The sequence below is a fragment of the Cupressus sempervirens genome, chromosome 8 (assembly GCF_028749045.1).
Source record: "Cupressus sempervirens isolate cs-2001-9-10 chromosome 8, ASM2874904v1, whole genome shotgun sequence".
Lineage (NCBI taxonomy): Eukaryota > Viridiplantae > Streptophyta > Pinopsida > Cupressales > Cupressaceae > Cupressus > Cupressus sempervirens.
Window position 1 is genome coordinate 448722655 of NC_143125.1, and position 21706 is coordinate 448744360.

Genomic DNA, 21706 nt, shown 5'->3' on the forward strand with positions numbered 1-21706 from the left:
AATAATATTTTTGATAAAATGCTGAAATTTTTAAAATGATATGCTAAAAAATTTCCTAGGTGAGATAATTTTTCCATCATTGTAATTCCTACAATAAAAATACCTATCATCTTAAATATAAAAACCAATTTTCCATACACATAATCATATATATTTTCCTATGGATCGTTATAGTTCACACAATTTTTGGAAAAATGAAATGACAAATAAAGTTGTAGTGTAGATTTATTATCTCCCAAAAATAAATGAGAAAAAAACCTCTCCCATAACTTTTGGTAGAAGAAAATAACCTACTTTGTATTTTAACATTTAAGTGTGTATAGAAGAAAATTGAAGAAAATAACTTACTTTGTATATTAGCATTTAAGTGTGAATAGAAGAAAATTGAAGAAAATAACCTACTTTGTATTTTAGCATTTATGTGTGAAGAGAAGAAAATTGAAAGACACTAAAAAATTATTGAAAGAAATTTCAAAGAAATTTATAGGGCTGAAGAAGTGACACAAGACAATGAAACCTACTGTGAGTCAAACATAACCGATTCTATGTTTCAAAAGGGAAGCGAAAGAAAGGGTGGAAAGAATGGTGGACCTCAAGTATTTGAACCAGTTGCCTCATTCCAAATCATTCCAAACCTTTCCCATGGAAGAGATTCACAACATTCAACTGCCAATTTCAACACACGCTCCATCTCATCCTCATTGTAATCACCACCAAGCAAGAGGTCGGATGCATCCATCAACCTCTCATTTGCATATTGAGCTCACATCCAATCAATCAGTACAATTTTTGTGGCATCAATAGCCCATCTTCCATAAGGGCCCATTTGGTTGTTGGCATAGGAATTAAAAATTAGAATAGAGAAATGGAATGGGAATGGAAATAGGGAATGGGAATAGAAAAGGGCAAATTCCAATCCTATTTGGTTCACTTGGAATTCAATTTCGAATATGTTAATCCATTGTTTGGTTGTACAAAAATGGAATAGGAATAAGGTTAAGTTTTGTATTTTAAAAAATATTTCCCTTAATTTTTTTGTTTTTAATTTAATAAATTTTGGTTAATTTTTTCAATAATGGTAAAATGATTAATTTATTTTCATTTTTTTAAACAAATAGATATAATAAACAAAAAATATTAAAAAAATGTTGAAAAAAAAATTCAAATAAAAAATTCAAAAAAATTAAAAATTAAAAAAATTTAATTTTTTATTTTTATTTTAAAAATTATAAAAAATCATATTGGGAATAGGAATGGCTTATTCTAGTTCCAACTATTTTTGGCATAGACATATGCTCATTTTAGGGGCAAAATTGGAATATCTTTCTATTCTCAATTCTAATTCAGTGTACCAAACAACAAATATAAAACATATTCTAATTTTCTCTTCCTATTCTAGTCCTAATCCAGCAACCAAACGGGCCCTAAGAGACCTCCAAAATCATGACACCAAAGCTATACATGTTTGTGTTGCTACTCGCTTTCCCTATGTTTACAAAAAATAAATGTTGTTAGAATGCACAAAGTGTTTCAATCATTGCTACACTCTTATCACACAAGGTACAACACTTTTCTCAATTTTATCCTACTAAGTAAGGTATGGAACAATTCTTACCACTCACCACAAGGGTTCCTTAGGCTACTAGCAACACTCCATGATAATTGAACAATTCTGCCAATCGATCCCTTCACTTAAACATTGAATGTTATTGTCTCACAAATTTTAGGGCTATCATAAGGCTCACATAGGGAAAGACATTAAAAATAGAAAACCATCTTTTCCAACCTCCAACTTGATATGGTACATTATATAGTGGTGACACTTTCATGTCCCATAAGGCTGTGATGATCCCACTATGGGATTTCAAGAAAATGCCATTATTTTGGTCCAAACCTTGGCTAGACAAGTAAACTAGCAATAGAGGTTTGATTTTTAATAGATTGTACAAGCCTATTTAAATACTCCTACCAAAGAGCACAAAGTAAGAAAATAAACTTTTCTGACTAAATCCAACAACAAAAATGAAGCTTCAATCAATCCTATATTGGTTGCTTCAATTGCAATGCATATTGTAATAGATTAGACAAGAAATCAAATTAGTTTGCTATTTAAAATGAACTAAAACATCAACCAACCCCTTTCCAAGGTTTTGGATGGTCTTATATAAACCATTACATTTTGTTCCAACTATTGGAACTAACTTATAACTATATTTTAGTGGTATTTCATATCTTTCTCAAATGTTGTCATGACAACATTTCAAAGTTGCAATGTTTTGATTAGATAAAGTGAGATAGGACCCAAACCCATACAAAAAATAATAATAAAGATCATAAATTAACATCGAGTTGAAATGATATGGGAAGAAATTCATGATAAGTGAACTAAAAAGACTTTTGAATGGAGCCATAACCAAAATGAGTAAACAAACCAATAAATACCAACCAAAATGAAGCAAGATCTTTGGAAGAAGAAAGAACCAATTCAAACCTAAAAATAAAATCTTAGGGAGAGAAGGCCGCTACAAGATATGAGATAGCCATAGGACTAACCATACAAAGTGTGAGAGGGTAGAATTACTAGAAAAGACAAAAAAAAATAGCAACAACACCCTCACACCTAGTAGGGGAAGAAACAATAGTGTCAAGATGGATGGAAAATAACCACCACAGGGTCCCAAAACTCTAGCTTAGAAAGGCATAACACAAAAGAAAAAGGAACTATGAAGACCTCACCAGAATCCAAGGAGAAGAAAGAATTATTAAGCCAGAAACAAAGCAAATATAAAAGCCATGAAAAGCAAAAGTATTAGGAGAAGACAAAGAAAATAATGCTACACCAACATCATCACTAAGCAGAATAAGCATCCAAACTGCCACCAAGAAGAAAAATTGAACCCCAACAAACCAAAACCCACACAAACAAAGTGAGGAAATGAACAAAGCTAAAATAGAATAGCCTAGAAGCAAAGAACCCTAGTACAACCTCCAAACACACTAAGAGAAGAAGAAGAGGATCACCTACAAAAAAAATTCTCACAAGCAAAAAGCCACCTCATAAAGTTAAGCCTCCACCTCAATGGGGCTTCTACCTCAACAAGAAGTGGTGAAGATGAAAAAGAGAAAACAAGAGTTCAATCCCCACTAAGAAATGAATAGAAAACCCCACCTCAAAATGGGTAGAAAGACCAAAGAAAACCCCACACACCAACACTATAAAAAGAGAAAAATATAGAAAGAGAAAGGAAAAAACCCACCACTAGATCAGACCCCAAGAATCCTCATTGGCTAAAGACACACAGAAGGAAAAACCCCAACATGGAAAGAGGTAGGGAGAAGAAAAACACAACCTAGAAAACATAACCTTTTAGAAAACACCACCAAAGATCTTCCACAACCAATCCAAGGCACCCAAATAAGGGCATGAACTGCACCCACAAAGAAAAGGGGAAGAGAAGCTCCCAACCAACAACTGCAATAGGCCACCCTTGTTCTCCATAAAAACTAGACTATGCTTCCAAAACAAAGAGAAAAGCCAAAATCCTACATAACGACATTGTCAATAGAAACTAGTTCCCCAAATCAACAATCCATCTAGGTCACCATCACCATCCTTAGCTTCCACCTCCTCCTTGTTATAAGAAACCCTAATAGAGTCATTCACACTCATCTTCTATGAAAATTTTGAAACTTTTTCATTTGTTTCCTTATCAACACTCTGTCATGCCTAATTGATGTAGAATGACCTCTTAATCCTTATTAGAAACCTCTAAGCTCATTTCCACCCCCTTACAAGCACTGTGGGGTCAATTGACTAATTATTCCCAAGTAGGCTAACCTTGGAAATTTCTTGTAACCTATTGGAAACTATTTGCCCCAAACACACACTTTAACACACAAACTACTCTAAAACACCCTTTGGACCCTCTTGGAGTCCTTATTACCTTCACCAACTAGATAGGGTCACTACAAGCCAAAAATACAACAGGTTTTTATGTAAAACCCTAGGTGCTCTTACACTAATGCACATAAAAAGACACTTTTTAAAAATATATATAAAAAGAAAACCTCACCACTTAAAGGCACACTTTCTAATAAGTGGAATATTTTGACTTTTAAAAAAGGCATTTTCCCTCTTTTACTCAACTACTAACTATGTCACCTCTTTATCTTAATATAGCTTTTTCTTTTGCCTCTAAAGACATGAGGACATGGATCATCCAAGATTTAATCTTCACCATTTCTCATTATCTTACCTCTTAATCTTTATTGTAACCTCATTTCTATTTTATTTTAAAAAAAGAGACCCTATCATTTTCAAACCCCCTTGCATATCTAGATCTTGTTTATGCTATTGTTGTGTTGTTACTTTTTTATTTGATTTATTTTTCTCTAGCATTATCATCTAGCTTAGCTTGTTATTTCCTTTATAGAATTTAGCATAGAGAATCTATCTTAATCAGAATGGCATAGTAATCTTTCATCCATGTTATTAGAACTTAATTGCATCTTGCACTCTTTTATCTCATTTAACTTATTTCTCTTTATCATGCATGCATTCATAAGGATATTTGGTTGCTAAATTAGAATAAAATTGTCTTGTAATTAAATAGGCATAATTTTTCTTGTAATATAAGAATAGTGGAAGCAGAATATAGAATAATTAATTTCATCTTTGATAATATTTAGTTTAATGGTTGCTAATAGTGAATGATTGGTTGTAGTTTGGTTACATTAGTTGTAGATGCTACTAAATTACATATCTTTAATGCATTAAACTAAAAAATGCTGAGAGACATTATTCTCAAGAGACTTATCTATTGACACACCTTTCAAGCATTTTTTGGAAATCTTTAATGGGAAACAAGATACTAAGAAGGGGGAGGCTGAATCAGGATCTTTTATACTTTATCATTGATAAACAATTCATACCTAATCCATCTCATATCTAAAATATTATACCATATAAGCATAAACATGTAATGCTGAAATCAAATCTATCGAAGCATAATATCCATGAAAATCATAAACATGTAACACAATGATTTTGGTTACCGAGAAACACTTCAATATGAAGGTAAGAATAGGGTGGGGATGAAACCCACAAATCTTCACTGTTGCAACAATAAAGTTAACCTGTTAGGGTTATAATTTTGATCGTAACAAATGATCTACCCTATGAGGGGTCTGCTCTGTTAAAATTTGTTAAGACTATTAAATCTTACCCTGTGAAAGGATTTTACACTTATAATGAAGGAAGGACTTTGTTAGGAGATTTGGAATAGGTCTATTAGAACCACTTTGTTAAGAGATCTTCCTTGAATCAATTTGTTAAAACTAATTTAGTACCTGGCCCTTCAATTTTCTCTAAAAACTGATTACAAATCTCCTTTCTTCAAAATCTGATCTCCTTATCTAATATATCTATTATGTCTTTCACTACTCTGGTTGCACTATCTGAACTCCTTTGCTTTGTACTTAGCTTGTTTGCTCCTTCACTTTGCTTCACATATATGCTTATGTATATGATTCACAATCTCTCTCTCCTTGATCCTTGGTCAGAACCCTTCATAAATAGAAAATCCTTGAAGGTTCTAGATTAGGATCAATGATCCATATTTCATTTCCTTTTGACATTTTCCATTCTAATTTTTTGATTGGTTAATCTGCTTACCTAAGGATTAATACCATATGAAAAAATGCACAATTTCCTCCTTAATTATCTCTTTGGCCATTAAATGCCATGTAGAGGTCAACTAGAATGATTTGCATAAGTGTTTTTGAAATTACAAACTCATATATCAATACTTGTTTACTCAACACTTTCTGACGCTCAGTCATAACTAACATTCATGTTGTAACTTAGCCTCAACATATTTTGTTCACTTGGCAATAACTGATGTTCTGAATGCTTGGTCTCAATTGAATCACTTAGCTTCTATGCTTTTGCAATCTCAATTGTGGTGGTTAACAACCTTTTACTTGCTCAACATGTCTTAACAAATATACAAGTACTTTCATAGCTCGGCCTTCTCTGCATGGCTTGATCACAATGATGATCATCCAATGCTACCTTGGAGATGACTAGGTGTTAAACACTAATATGCAACTTAGGCTTAGAGATAAAAAAAACATTGTGGGATCAATTGACTCATTGTGCCCAAATAGGCCAACCTTGGCAATTTCTGGTCACCTATTGGCAACTCTTTGCCCCAAACACAAACTTTAACATACAAACTACTCTAACACACCCTTTGAACCCTCTTGGAGTCCTTATTACCTCCATGATCTAGCTAGGGATGGTACAAGCCAAAAATAAAGTAGGGTTCCCAAACTCTTGGTACACCTACACTAGTACACATGAAAAGAGACTTTTTAAAAGTATTTATCAAATGAAAACCTGACCAGTTAAAGATACACTTGCCAATTAGTAGAATCTTTTGACTTTTCAAAAAGGCATTTTTCCTCTTTAACTCAACTACCAACTATTTTGGCTCTTTATCTTGGCCTTTTATTTTACCTCTTAAGACACGAGCACATGGATCATCCAATATTTAATCTTTGTCATCGCTAATGATTTTTCCTATTAATCTTTATTATCTTCTCATTTCTAATTTTTTATAGGAGACCTTATCCTCATTTTCAAACCCCCTTTCATATTTAGATCTTGTTTATGCTATTGATGTGTTGTTACTTTTTCATTTGACTTATTTAGCTCTTGTATTATCATCTAGCTTATCTTGTTAGTTTGTTTTATAGCATTTAGCATAGAGAATCTAGCTTACTTAGGATGACATAGTAATCTTTCATCCATATTATCTTAGATCTTACTTTCATCTTGCACTTTTGCATCTCATTTAACATATTTCTTTATCATGCTAAAATTAGCAAGTATATCCCTATTATATTTCTCCCTAGAACCTTCAAATCTAGCAAGTGGTTCTCAAATATAGCAAGTAAGATCCCTATAAGGTGCACTACAAAATAGATGGAACTGATGCTAAAATTATATTAATTCCCAAAATGATGAAATCAAGTACAAGCAATGTATTCCAAAGGCCAAACCCCAAGGGAATGATGTCTAGAATGTTACAAGAAAGGATGAATGTCCCCTATTGCCAAGAAAGATATGTGATTCACACATCCAAATTCTTATCAAATGTCCTTCACAAAAATCTAATGCTCAACAATGGGACTCTCACCCCTATTTATCTTTTTCCTTCACCCTTCTAGAAGGAACTAAAACATTAATTAATTGCAAGTGCTAGAAGCTTCCCCCTTCCAATATTAAAGCACTCCCTAGAAACTCCTCCCTTGCAATACAATAATTAAATGTGCTTCTAAAAAATTAAATTACTAGAGGTTTCCACCTTTCCAATAATCAATACACTCTAGAAGCTTCTCCCTTGTAATACAATAATTAATTAAATTAATTAAATATAAATTCACCTTTTAATTTTTAATTTATTTAATGGCTTTATAAGAAATTAATTTAATTTCCTCTTATGCTCCACTTAGACTTTGGAGAATGTGAAGGCTAAAAGATGGGGTCATTACAGTCCACCCTCCTTGAAAATGCTTGTCCTCAAGCAATCTCAGTCAGCTGTGCTGTAGCACCTGCTCACTCTCCCAAGTAACATCTTCCTCTGGCAGATATCTCCATTTGACTAAATATTCTTTAATCAACCTGCTTCACAGAGTCCTTTCTCTAGTATCCAGAATAGCCTTAGGAATTAATACAAGCTTTCCCTAATCATTTAATGGTGGTAATTCTGTTGAAGGCACAACTCTCTGATTGATGGCTTTCTTAAGCCTTGACACATGAAACACATTATGTATCCAACTAACCTTTGGAAGCTCAATATCATAAGCAACCTTGCCCACCTTGTGAATCACTCTACAGGGACCATAAAACCTAGGCTTCAACTTCTCTACTTTGCTTTTCTTGAGTGATGAAGTCCATAGAAATACTTTCCCATTTCCTATTTGAAATGGGCAAAGTCTATAACAACCTTGCAGGATATGTGTGCTCTCCCTTATTCTGTTGGTAAATTGCACACTCCTTGACATGCTTCTAAACATCATCCTTGAGCCCTTCCCATGTAAACTACTCACGAATCTGCCTGTAGGTCTTAAAGACCCCTAGCTGTCCAGCTATAGGTGCATCGTGAAATGCCTTCAGTATAACCTCCCTAAACTATGATGAAAGAATCAAATATGTTAGACCCTAAAACTTTATCAATCTATCCATCACTACATAATGATCATCATGTATGGTGCCTACAATTACTCCAGAAGCCCAAGTGTCCCTCACATACTCTTCTATGATCTTATTTCTCCAATCTCCTGTAATCTCAGCTAGAGCACATATATGAGGTCTTCTAGATAAAGCATCTGCCACCACATTCTTCTTACCTTTGAAAAACTCAATGTAAAATTCATAGGCCTATAAATTCGTAATCCACTTTTGTTTTCTATCATTCAAATCATGTTGGCTCATGAAGTATTAGATGCTGTAGTGATCGATTTTGATAACAAACTTTCCCCCAACTAGGTAGGACTGAAACTTAGCCAATGCATGCATTATAGCCAACATCTCCCAATCATAGATGGAATAGCTCCTCTCCACTCCATGGAGCTTCCTTCTCTCAAAAATAATGGGATGCTTCTCCTGCATCAAGACTGCCCCAATCCCATCTCCTGACACATCATAATGAAGCTCAAATGGCTTTGTGAAATTTGGTAGAGCTAGTATTGGACATGATGACATCACCTTGTTGAAATGATCAAAGCTTTTCTAAGCTACCTTTTTCCATGTGAAGGCCTCTTTCCTAGTAAGGTCTATCAAGGGTGTAGCGATCTGTGAAAATCTTTTAAAAAATCTCCTGTAAAATTCATAGAGCCCAAGGAATCCCTTAAGCTATGTAAGATTCATAGGAGTAGGCCAATCAACGATAGCCCTAATCTTGTCAAGATCTACCTAAACTCTATCTGTGCTGATGATATGCCCAAGGTATAATAGCTCAGTCATCCCAAACTCACACTTAGATTCCTTGGCATACAATGACTCTTTCTCCAAAGTGGACAACACCATCTCAAGATGTTGTAAATGCTCCTCCCAAGTCTTGCTAAAGACTAAAATGTCATCAAAGAAAATCAAGACAAATCTCCTAAGCTGCTCCTTTAATACCTAATTCATGCAACTCTAGAATGTAGTAGGGGCATTGGTTAGCCCAAATGGCATAACCAAAAACTCGAAGTGGCCAGAGTGACACTAAAAAGCTATCTTCTAAATGTCCTCCTCCCTCATCCTGATCTGATGATACCCTTGTTGGATACAATTGTTAATTGTGTATTGTCTTTGATGTTACACAAATGTCATATCAGCCATCAGATAGAGTCTACCAAGCTCAGATGGTTAGCAAAGCAATTTACAGTGTCTACTAAACGTTCCTAAACATTACATAGTAAGTTAGCTCTTACCGAGATCACTTGGGCATCAAAGCATCTTGTAGTAGAAAGTTAATGTTAACTGAGCTCCCAAGGTTAACAAAGGGAAATCCAATGTTTACCAAGTTTAATGCCTACCGAGTTCACTCGGTCATCGAAGAGAAAGTTAGCTTTTACTGAGCTCACTCGAAAAGCGAAGGAAGGTTAGCTTTTATCGAGCTCACTCGGTAAGCGAAGGAAGGTTAGCTTTTACCAAGCTCACTTGGTAAGTGAAGGAAGGTTAGTGTTTACTAAGTTAACTCGATCTTCGAAGGAAGTTGCAAGGTTTGCAGTGTTTACCGAGCTTCACTTGGTTAACACTGGAGAAACCATTCTGGAGCAGTGGTCACCAAGCTGGGTCGGGGAGCGAAGAATTTTATTGTTCTAAAGAATTAAGTTTAATTGTTTTATGTAGCTGACTGATTTAATGTTTTCAGTTGTTGTAACTTGTAATTGAGCCGACGTGATAATCTGTAAGGTATATATGAAAGTTCAAGATGTGAATTCATAAGATGTAAGAGTGTGGATGAATAAGAGTGCAAATGTATGGATATGGAATAAGAAAATATTGAATATATGAGCGAATGTTGAAGAAGGATTAGATATGCTTATGGAGCTGCAAAGTTGTATTCGATCAGTGAGGATCTAGTGAAGCAGAATAGAGATTTGTATTCAGCAAAGATAAGTTCCATATATTTCAGATCACTTCATTGTTTCTTTCTAATCATTGTAACACTAATTCAAAACCTCTTAACAGAGTTGGTTTGACAACCATTTGTAAATCCTCTAATAAGGTGACAATTTAGTTGAATTATTTTAAAGATGTTTGACAAGGCCACTTCTAACAAGGTGATTAAATCCCCTAATAGGGTCACACCTAACAGTGTGTTTTGTAACCTTTAACAGGGTTGGCTCCTAACATGGCTCACTTCAAAAGAGTGAAAATTGGTAACTAGTTACTTGGTGGTTTTTCCCGAATTGGGTTTTAACGTTAAATCTGGCGTCTCTTGTGTTCATGTTATTTCTTTATGCATGCATGTTAATCACTTTAAATGCTCAATAAGTTAAGAGAACATCTATCAAGTTTTAGCATTCATTTGTGTGGTTACCAAGTATTAGTAGCAACTATATTTTAAGACATCTTAGGATTTCTGGATTTATTTTTGTGGTAACTGATTCACCCCTCCCCTCTCAGTTACTCCATCTCTATTTCCAACAATTGGTATCAAAGCTTTTGGTGCTTGCAAAAAAGATTTCAAGGATCTAAGCTAAAGATTAGAATGTCTTACAAGAGGGAAATTCCAAGGCTTAACCGGAATAACTTCTCAACATGGAAAGGGTTGATGAGACTTCATCTAGTTTCTATTGGAGACACAGGACTAAAATACCTTGATGAAAAATATGCAAAACCAGCTGGTACACTATCTGTTAATGATATTGCTGAAAATAAGACTCACAATATTATGATGATAGATATAGCATCTGCTCTGAGTTATGAAGAATTCGATGATATCAAGGATTACAAATCTACCTTTGAAATGTGGGTAAAGCTAAAAGATATCTATGAAGGAGATGATAATGTTAGAAGAGCCAAAGCAAAAAGTCTGAGAGGACAATTTGATCAAATGAGGATGAGAGAGGATGAAAACATTGCAAAATATGTTGAAAGAGTTAAAGCATGTGTTAGTGCAATCAAAGCTTCTGGAGGAGATATCAGTGAAGAGACAGTTATAAGTAAAGTTTTTAGAACTCTACTTCACATTTATGCAATCAAAGTTTCTGCAATTCAAGAAAGAAGATGTGAAGCAAATCACAAGATAAATCTAGAGGCTATAGTTGGAAGATTTACTACATTTGAACTGGACAACTTTGATAACTATGTTCCAGCTTCCAAGAACATTGAATCAACATTTGAAGGAAAACTTTCACTCAAGAAGAAAGGAAAAAAGAAAAAAGAATCTCAGTCAAAAAGTGAAGATGAATCAGACCAAAGTTCAGATAGTGATCTTGAAGTAATTGAAGCCCTTCTAGCAAAGAAATATTCTAGTGGAAAAGGAAAATACAAAGGTAAAGTACCCCTAATCTATTTTTCATGTGAAGAAGTTGGTCATATTGCTTCTAGGTGTCCAAACAAGCGGAATAAAGATGAAAAGAAAGATCACAAATGGAATGGCAAGAAAGATTTCAAATCATTCAAGGATAAAGGTAAGAAAATATATTTTATGGCTAAAGATTCTAATGATTCTAATGATGAAGAAGAAGATGAAATTGTTTACATTGCTGTGAAAGATGAATCTGATAATGATGAGGAAATCACACTCATTTCTCATATGAAAAAAAATGATACATGGATCATAGATAGTGGTTGTTCTCATCACATGACTGGTGACAAAAATAAGTTTGAATACTTTGAAGACTACGATGGTGGTAGTATAAGATTTGGTAATGATGAACCTTTTTGTATAAAAGGAAGAGGAAGAATCTCTCTAACCCAGGAACTTATATGTGATAATGCCTATTGGGTAGAAGGACTAAAGCATAATTTGTTAAGTGTGGCACAACTACTCAATAATGGATTCAAAGTAGAATTCATGCATGGTAAAGCAAGATTGTTGGATGGCAAAGGAAATCTGATTGGATCAGGTACTCAAACTAAAGGTAACTTGTTCTATCTTGAACTAGGTGAATGTTCATGTTTCATTGCTGAAGTAGAAGAAAGTTGGTTATGGCATAAAAGGTTGTGTCATGTAAATTTTGATAATTTGATAAAAATAAAAAAATTCAAAAAAGTAAGAGGCATTCCTAACATAAAAAAACTTGAGGTCGGTCTATGCAAAAAATTTTAGATTGGAAAGATGGGAAAGACTAGTTTTAAAAATAAAAACTATCAGTCTGAAGATATATTAGAAATTGTGCATACTGATTTATGTAGACCCATTGGAATTGAAAGCTATACTAGAGAAAAAAATTTCATTCTTTTTGTTGATGATTACTCAAGAATGATGACAGTCATGTATCTAAGAAACAAATCAGAAGCATTTGAAAAGTTTAGATGGTATTTGGCCAGAGTAGAAAAGGAAACAGGGAAAAGATTAAAATGCTTGAGGTTAGATAGAGGTGGAGAATTTATTTCACATGAGTTTAATAACTTTTGCATTGAAAGAGGAATCAAAAGACAGGTATCGGCCCCTTAAACACCCCAACAAAATGGAATAGTTGAAAGAAGAAACAGATTCATCATGGATTGTGCAAGAACTTTAATGATTGAAAAGAGCATTGCTATCAAATACTAGAAGGAAGCTATCAACATTGCATTTTATACCTTGAATCGAGTACAGCTAAAGAAAGACTCATTCAAAACCCCCTATGAGTTATGGTATGGCTATAAACCTAATATAAGTTACCTTAAAATATTTGGAAGTAAATGTTACATTTTGAAAGAATCTAGAAAAGGAAAATTTGATGTGAAAGGTGATGAAGGTATATTCTTTAGATACTCATGCAAAAGTAAGGCATATAGATGTTTGAACTTGTCTACTCACAAAGTCATAGAAAGTGCACATGTGAAAGTTGATGAGTTTGTGGAAAGGACTGAAGAAGAAAGCAAAAGGGAACCAGAAGATTATAAAAGGTTTGTCTTCAGTGAACCTATTACAGTACCAGTTACATGAGAGAATCAGGAAACTTCTACTCTCGAGTAATTTGTAATTGAGTTATAGGAAGTTCAAACCCAGCCACAGCAAACCAAGTTAAATTCAATGTCTATAGACCAAGTTTCTACCGAGCAAGTATCTACTGAGCCAGAATAGACAGAACTTGAAGTTGAAATGCAAGAAGATAATAATGAAATCCATTCAAAAGGCAAGGAACTTGTATTAGATAAGTATGTTAGGAGACATCATTCAGCAGATCAGATCATTGGAGATAAATCTGAAGGAACCATGACAAGAAATAAGTTGAAAGGTACTCGTTTACTTGCTGATTTTGAACTTAGAAATGTCAAAGATGCATTGGAAAATTATAGTTGGATTGAAGCTATGAATGAAGAGATAGAGAAAATAGAGAAAAACAAGACATGGACTCTTGTACCCAGGCCTAAAGATAAAAATGTGATTGGAACCAGGTGGGTATTCAGAAACAAGTTGGATGAAGATGGTAAGGTATCAAGAAACAAAGCTAGACTAGTATGCAAAGGATATGCTCAAGAAGAAGGAATAGACTATGGAGAAACTTTTGCTCCTATTGCAAGATTGGAAGTAGTTACAACCTTACTAGCATATGCTACTCACAAAAGATTCAAAGTTTATCAGATGTATGTCAAGTCAACATTCCTCAATGGTATACTAGATGAAGAGGTTTACATTGAACAACCTAAAGGTTTTGTTGATCCAGATAAGAAGAACATGGTCTGCAAATTACACAAGGCATTGTATGGTCTGAAACAAGCCCCTAGAGCATGGTATGAAAGATTGCACAACTATCTTATTCAGATTGGTTTTCAAAGAACTAATGATAACAGTAGCTTGTATATTAAGGAAGGACCAGATAATAAGATTGTCTTGGTAGAAATATTTGTAGATGATACTGTTTTCATAGGGAATGATGATCTGTGCAAAGAATTCTCAGAATAAATGAACAAGGAATTTGAAATGTCTATGTTTGGTGAGATCAAATTCTTTTTTGGTCTTCAAATTCAACAGAATAAAAATGGTATCTACATTACTCAATCAAAATACATCAAAGAGATATTGAAAAAGTTTGGAATGGAAGATTGTAAACTAGTTGGGACTCCTATGTGTACCAGATTAAAACTTAGCAAGGAAGATGAATCAAAAGAAGTAGATCAAACATTGTATAGATCTATGATTGGAAAGTTGTAGTATGTAGTTCATACTAGGCCAGATATTGCCCTTGCAGTTGGTATTGTAGCAAGATTTTCAGCAAAACCAAGAGAAAATGACATGATGACAATCAAAAGAATAATAAGATATTTGAAAGGAACTGAAGAGTATGGTTTATGGTATAAGTTTGGAGGAAATTTGGATTTGAAAGTGTTTACTGATGCTGATTGGGCAGGAAACCTTGATGATAGAAAAAGTACAAGTGGAGGTGCATTCTTTCTTGGAAAGAGGTTGGTTTCTTGGACAAGCAAAAAGCAAAATTGTACATCTCAATCTACAACAGAGGCAGAGTATGTTGTTGCAGCAGTAAACTGTTCTAATATTGTTTGGTTTAAATAGTTGTTGGAAGGCATGAAGATGGAAATCAAAGAACCAGTTGTTATGTTCTGTGATAATACAAGTGCAATTAACATATCTAAGAATCCAATGATGTATTCCAAAACCAAGCACATTGAAATAAAATATCATTTTGTCAGAGAATTGGTACAAAATAAGGAGATTAGATTGGAATATGTTCATACAAAGGAAAAAATTGCTGACATATTTACAAAACCATTACCTAAGGATGCATTCTTATATCTAAGAGGTAAGTTAGGGGTCACTCCCCTATCTAAAGTTCACTAAAATAAAGTTTTAGTGATGCATCAACTCATACCAAATTGAAGATCTATCAGTTGATGCAGCATAACTAGAAAATATTACATATGAATCAGTACTAAAGGTACACTAAAATTCATTTGAGTTGAGTTGTCTTTGGCATGTGTTGTCAAAGAGGGAGAGTTTTACTATCATATCTCTCTGAAATTTGTTCAAAATATAAAGAGTTTGATATGTAATTCCTTCATAGAGAGAGATTACTGTAAGAGGGAGAGTTTTCTATCTTAGAGGGAGAATTGTTATATTGACATGTTGTGTTTCCATATAAGAGAAAGACTTGTTTTCAAATTTTATTTTTGCTATGACATGTTGTGTTGCCATCAATGCCAAAGAGGGAGATTGTTGGATACAATTGTTAAATGTGTATTATCTTTGATGTTACACAAATGTCATATCAGCCATCAGACAAAGTCTACTAAGCTCAGACAGTCAGCAAAGTAATTTACAGTGTCTAGTAAACATTCCTGAACATTACACAGTAAGTTAGCTCTTACCGAGCTCACTCGGGCATCAAAGGATCTTGTAGCAGAAAGTTAATGTTAACCGAGCTCCCAAGGTTAACAAAGGGAAAGCCAATTTTTACCAAGTTCACTTGGTCATCAAAGAGAAAGTTAGCATTTATCGAGCTCACTCGGTAAGCAAAGGAAGGTTAGCTTTTATCGAGCTCACTCGATAAGCGAAGGAAGGTTAGCTTTTATCGAGCTCACTCGGTAAGCGAAGGAAGGTCAGTGTTTACTGAGTTAACTTGGTCTCCAAAGGAAGTTGCAAGGTTTGTAGTGTTTACCAAGCTTAACTTGGTTAACACCAGGGAAACCATTCTATAGCAGTGGTCATCGAGCTAGGTTGGGCAGTGAAGAATTTTATTGTTCTAAAGAATTAAGTTTAATTATTTTATGCAGCCAACTGATTTAATGTTTTTCAGTTGTTGTAACTTGTAATTGAGCTGACGTGACAATCTATAAGGTATATATGAAAAGTCAAGATGTGAATTCATAAGATGTAAGAGTGTGGATGAATAAGAGTGTAAATGTATGGATATGGAATGAGAAAATATTGAATATATGAGTGAATGTTGAAGAAAGATTAGATATTCTTATGGAGCTACAAAGTTGTATTTGATCAGTGAGGATCTAGTGAAGCAGAATAGAGAGCTGTATTCAGCAAAGATAAGTTGCATATATTTCATATCACTTCATTGTTTCTTTCGAATCATTGTAACACTGATTCAAAACCTCTTAACAGAGTTGGTTTGACAGCCATTTTGTAAATCCTCTAACAAAGTGACAATTTAGTTGAATTATTTTAAAGACCTCTGACGAGGCAATTCTAACAGGGTGATTAAATCCTCTAACAGGGTCACACCTAACAGTGTGTTTTGTAACCTTTAATAGGGTTGGCTTCTAACAGGGCTCACTTCAGAAGAGTGAAAATTGGTAACTAGTTACTTGGTGTTTTTTCCCAAATTGGGTTTCCACGTTAAATATGGTGTCTCTTGTGTTCATTTTATTTCTTTATGCATGGATGTTAATCACTTTAAATGCTCAATAAGTTAACAGAACATCTATCAAGTTTTAGCATTCATTTGTGTGGTTACCAAGTATCAGTAGCTACTATATTTTAAGACATCTTAGGATCTGTGGATTTATTTTTGTGGTAACTGATTCACCCCTCCCCTCTCAGTTACTACATCTCTATTTCCAAAAACCTTGACTGTAGATCAATCTTTGTAAAAAAAATGCACCATGTAACTCATCAATCAGCTCATCTATTCATGGGATGGGATATCTATTCTTAATGATTTTCTTGTTTAATGTCCTATAATCAATGCATGTGCGCATCATCCCATCCTTCTTCTTTACCAAAAGTACTACTAAAGCAAAGGGGCTCTTAATAGGCCTGATATGCCCTATTTCCAACAACTCCTTAATTGCCTTTTCTATCTCATCCTTATGTTTCTTAGGATGATGATAGGGAGTAATCATGACTAGTTTGGCTCCCTCCTTAAGCTCAATAACATGCTTTGTCCCCCTGTTAGGAGGAACCCCATGTGGAATCTCACCAAATACCTTAGTGTGCCTATCAAGTATCTCCTAGATATCTGGTGGATGACTCTTCACCTATGGCTCTTGTGAAGTTAGCATAGTAAAACATTCTGGTGCCCACTCTATCTTATTATGCTGAAAAAGTCTCTATATTCTCCTCAGGGAAACTACTCTGCAACTCCCATCTAAAAGTCCTCTAAGTACAACAGTTCTTCCCTCATGCTGAAACTTCATCTCCAATTTTTCTAGGTTAAGTGTGAACTCTACTAGTGAGGCCATCCATACCATGCCAAGGATGACATCATAGTCTCGCATGTCTACTACATAGAACTCATCTTCTAATTCATAAACATCTCCAAACCTAATGTGAATATTAGATATCTTTTAAGAGCATAATAGTTTGTCACCATTAGCTACCATAACTCTAAATCCAACATGCTCTTTAGTCTGTAGACCTCTCTTAGCTACCAATTGTGTGTCTATAAAATTATGTGTAGCCTAATGTCAATGAGTGAGATCACTTTTTGCCCTTGTATAGTACCTCTGACCTTAAATGTGATTTCCTTCTAAGCCCCAGTTAATCATGCTAATGACTTCTCATCCTTAGGAATGTTGCTCTCCTCTGTGGTGTTATCCTCATTTGAATCAAAGTGTTGATCCTCCCTCTTTGACTATGATTCTTCTGCTGAGAAATACTCCATTTGATTTCCCTTAGCCTTGAGAGGACATTTATGAGATAGATCCCAAGACTCCCTACAATGAAAACATAACTTCTTCTTTCTTAAATCATTCAAGGTGTCATTATCCAACTTATCTCTTTTGGGCTGAGCATCCTTGTGAAAAGGTTTTTTATCCTTTTGCTTGTCCTTTTTCATATAGGAATCCTTGTGCTAAAATTTTCTCCTAAATGAAGAAGGTGCTAAGTCACAAGCCTTTTTAGTGGCCTCCTACAACGTAGCTGGGTCATGCCCCTTGACCCAACCTCGTAAGGGTTCTGAGAGTCCATCCATAAACAACACTACTAACTTCCTCTCTGAAATATCAGTGACCAACATAGCTAACCTTTGAAACTCACTGATATATGTCTCAACTGATCTCCACTGCTTGAGTTGTGCCAACTCTTTAAACTATAATTTGGGATCCCTAGTATCAAATCTCTCTATGAGCTTCTCAGTGAACTCCTCATAAGATGTGATTTGATTATGTCCCAAGGCTACCATGCCATGGTGCTACCACTCATGTGCCGGTCCATCCAAGTGAATAGCGACATACTTTATAGCTTCCTCTTAAGGCATAGGATTCAGCTTCAAGTATGTATCTATCTTCTGCACCCAAGCTCGTGTGGTCATCTTCCCTATAACATCATAATAAGGTAAAGAAAGTTTCCCAACTTTCTTTCTCAGCTCAAGGTTTTGACTTTGTCCTCCTGATCTAGGCATGTGTCTCATCCTCAAGTCCAAGTAATCTCTAAGAGAAATGTTTTCCTGAAACTTCGATCCACTAGCCTCCCAATCCCTCCTAAACTGATCCTATAACTCTGCAATTTGCGGTTCATTAATTGGCTGAACTGGATCTCGAGGTGGGAAGGTGGGTAGAAGAGTCTCAAGCTAGTTGTTTGAGTTGAGCGTGCAACATGTCCAAAGTTATCAACCTCATTTCCATTGTTTTCATGTCCATCACTAATGTTGTCTCGACCTCCATTATCATTGGCCCTATTATTGTTGTTTCCATTGTTGGCATCACCTAGATTAATATTGATGCCCATCTATCTAGCCATTAACTGCAACATTATATCCATTTGCCTATTATGCTCCTATTGCATCCTATTCTGCTCCTGTTGCATCATATCCATTCACCTATTTTGCTCTTATTCCATCCGTTGCCCCTCCTTCAATGTACCTAGTAACTTGAACATTACATTTTCTTGATCTAGACCGATATTCCTACCATCTCGGTCACCCATACTACTGTCTTGTTTAAAGAATATCTCCTCTATGTCTGTATGACTGGATTGTATGTCCCTCTGCACAGATGAACTACCTTGTTCATTTTGCAAGTCTAAACTCCTACTTTTTCTTGCTCTAGTATTGCAAAAATTATAAAGCCCTTGTCACGTGCTAAAACATAGATGCTGAAGATCTTCGCAAGATGACAAGACTTATAGCTCTGATACAATTGTAATGGGCACCCTAGAATGCCCAAAACTGAACCAAAATTGAAGATGGAAATGATGCTGAAATTATATTAATTCTCAAAATGATGAAATCAAGTACAAGTAATGTATTCCAAAAGCCAAACCCCAAGGGAATGATGTCTAGAATGTTACAAGAGAAGATGAACGTCCCCTATTGCCAAGAAAGATATGTGATCCAAATTCTTATCAAATGTCCTTTACAAAAATTCAATGCTCACCCCTATTTATTTTTCCTTCACCCTTATAGAAGGAACTAAAACATTAATTAATTGCAAGTGCTAGAATCTTCCCCCTTCCAATAATTAATGCACTCTCTAGAAACTCCTCCCTTACAATACAATAATTAAATGTGCTTCTAGAAATTAAATTACTAAAGGCTTCCGCCTTTCCAATAATTAATACACTCTAGAAGCTTCTCCATTGTAATACAATAATTAATTAAATTAATTAAATATAAAGTCACCTTTAAATTTTTAATTTATTTAATGTCTTTATAAGAGATTAATTTAATTTCCTCTTATGCCCCACTTAGACTTTGGAGAACATGAAGGCTAAAAGGTGAGGTCATTTGGCTGCCTCATTCCAGGCCTTGCAAGTGGATGAGGATCACAACATACAACTGCTAATTTTAGAACATGCTCCATCTCAACCTCATCATAAGAACCACCAAGCAAGGGGTCAGCTACACCCATCAACCTCTCATTTGCATACAAAGCTCGCACCCAATCCACCGAGGTAATTCAGGTGACATCAATAGCCCATCTCTCACAAAAAACCTTCAACATCACGATGCCAAAACTGGACACATCCATGCTGCTACTCGCTTTCCCCATGTTTACGATTTATGGGGCGATGTATCCTGGCATTCTAACTATGCAGCTTGTGTGTGGCTTTTCATTCTGCTCATACAATCAAGCAAGCCCAAAATCCCCCAACTTTCCATTGAGCTCTGAATCAAGTAAAATATTGTTGGATTTCATGTCCCTGTGCACTACCATTTTCTCCCATTCTTTGTGAAGATACAACAATCCATCTGCCACATCCTTCAAAATCTTCAACCGTTGCGTCCATCCCAACACACTATTTGGATTCTTGAAGATTAGGCTACCCAGACTTCCATTGGGCATGTAATCATAAACTATGAATAGATCCCTTTTTTGCTTGCAGTAGCCTCGCATCTGCACAAGGTTTCGGTGCTTCAAACGACCCAAACTGGAAATTTCTAATATAAACTCCTCTATTCCTTATTTATAGATAGATTTCACTGCAACTTTGAGCCCACTACCTAGAAGAACACCTTTGTAAACATGACCGAATCATCCACAACCCAAGAAATGGTCGTCTCTGAATCCTTTTGTGGCAAGATACAAGTCTCCATAGCTGTATCTGTGAGGCCAATACCAAGCCTCCCATCTAGTTGCAACAAAATTCCTGTGCTTTCTTCTCTTCAACCACAGTAGAGAACCTACCAACAGTACCAAGATTAGAACTGTAACAATCACACTAAAAATAGCTATTTGTCTAATATTTAAGCTTTGTTGTGGAAGGAAGGAAGGAAGATGAGTTGTGTCAGTGATAAGCTACTCCATTTGTACTGAAGCTCCAAGAAAGGATATAATGATCCTCAACACATGTTCTTATAGCCGCAGAGAACCCAACATACATTTCTTCTTCAATAATGGCAAACAAACTAAAATTTTTCAGATAAATAAGCGGCCTTTCTGGCCTAAGCAAATCAGCTTGTACAATGGTTACATTGAGCTCCCTTTGAAGGTGATCATAATCAATCCAAGCTTGAATGTTCTGCCCACTATTGAGATCCAAATCATGGAACTCACTTTTGTTAGACCAATAACCCGCAGGCTTGGACACCTTAGAAGTGAGCTCATTGATATCAACACCCACATGATTATTGTTGGTGTCTTGGAATTCCTCGTCCTTGCATGTGTCAAACTCAACAGCAAACAGATGATTGTAGATCTGGCCATTGCTAGAAAGATTAAGCAACGGGGTTGGTAAAACCCCAAGGGGGGACTTGTGAGAGACCAAGATAAAATCCAATCCATGCACGCTTCTTGAATGATCTAAGGAATAAGGTACCATGCTGAAGACAAATGTGGTGCTGAATGACCAAAATGTTGTATTTTTTATCCGCACAGGTAGACGGTATATAGCTCGACCGAACTGGAACTTTGATTGATTGGTGAGGACGATGACATTTGAAAGGATTGAAGCATTTTTGAATAAGTCAAGGGTTGAGACACTAAACTGATTAAAGGTAAAGCTTGTATGGGCCATTTCTACAGGGGCAAGGTCGATGAAGAATGCGAGGCCAAGAATCCTTCCCATCTATGAGAAATATTAATGTAAAAATTTAAACTTAAAACTACAACCCTAACCCTAAAAAATTTGCTAGACACATA

The 21706-nt window shown here is 35.2% G+C and overlaps 1 pseudogene; it reads right to left on the reverse strand.

Moving 5' to 3' along the window:
• Positions 1-543: 543 nt before the first annotated feature.
• The window catches only part of LOC149543148 (L-type lectin-domain containing receptor kinase IV.4 pseudogene), a 34225-nt pseudogene continuing 13062 nt past the window's right edge, over positions 544-21706 (reverse strand).